Source organism: Pteropus vampyrus, unplaced genomic scaffold (genome assembly GCF_000151845.1).
Source record: "Pteropus vampyrus isolate Shadow unplaced genomic scaffold, Pvam_2.0 Scaffold65, whole genome shotgun sequence".
Lineage (NCBI taxonomy): Eukaryota > Metazoa > Chordata > Mammalia > Chiroptera > Pteropodidae > Pteropus > Pteropus vampyrus.
The window spans coordinates 4913396-4914242 of record NW_011888846.1 but is presented as its reverse complement, the minus strand read 5'-3'; the positions used below and the strand labels follow the sequence as shown (position 1 = coordinate 4914242).

At 37.3% G+C, this 847-nt stretch overlaps 1 pseudogene; it reads right to left on the bottom strand.

Moving 5' to 3' along the window:
* Positions 1-247: 247 nt before the first annotated feature.
* Positions 248-366, bottom strand: LOC111740571 (annotated as a pseudogene).
* Between the last annotated feature and the right edge of the window lie 481 nt (positions 367-847).

The window sequence follows — 847 nt, the reverse complement described above, 5'->3', positions numbered from 1 at the left end:
GGCTACTACCTATCTGACACCATAGATAGATAATACAAAATTATTGACTATAGTCCCTGCGACTAATTTGTAACTACTAATTTTGCCTCTTTATTTTATTATTATTATTATTTTTTTAGGTGCGGCAACCTTTGGTTGACCTCACAGATTGCAAGGACCTTGTCAGCTTACATTCCGCTATCTATCTATCTATCTATCTATCTATCTATCTATCTATCTATTTATCTATTTATTTATTTATTTTTTACACCTACAGAACCTGGTCTTCCTAGGTGGTCTCCCATCCAAGTACTAACCAGGCCTGACCTTGCTTAGCTTCGGAGATCAGACAGGATCGGGCTTGTTCAGGGTGGCATGGCCGTAGACTATACCTCTTTATTTTTCAATTAGAGTTGACATACATTATTCGTTTTTTTTTTTTTTTTTAGTTTCAGGTGTACAGCATACTGGTTAGACATTTATGTATCTTGTGATGTGAACACCACACAGTCTAGTAACCATCTGTCACCGTGCAGAGTTATCACGCTATTATTGATTATAGTCCCCTTCACCTTTGTCACCCATTCCTCCACCCTCTCCCCTCTGGCGACCACCAGTTTGCTCTTTGTTTCTATGAGATTGTTTTGTTCGTTCTGCTTTTTAAAAAAAATTCCCCCTTGGAGTTGAAATTCTTTTGGCTTTTGTCTTTGTCTGACTTAGTTCACTTAGCCATTTGTGACAACGTGGATATACCTAGACTGTATTATGCTTTAGATTAATTTAATGATGATTATTTGGGGCTTTTCTGCCCCAATATAACACCCACTAAGTTAAAGCCAAGATCGAAGTGAAAAATTACCTGTTCACT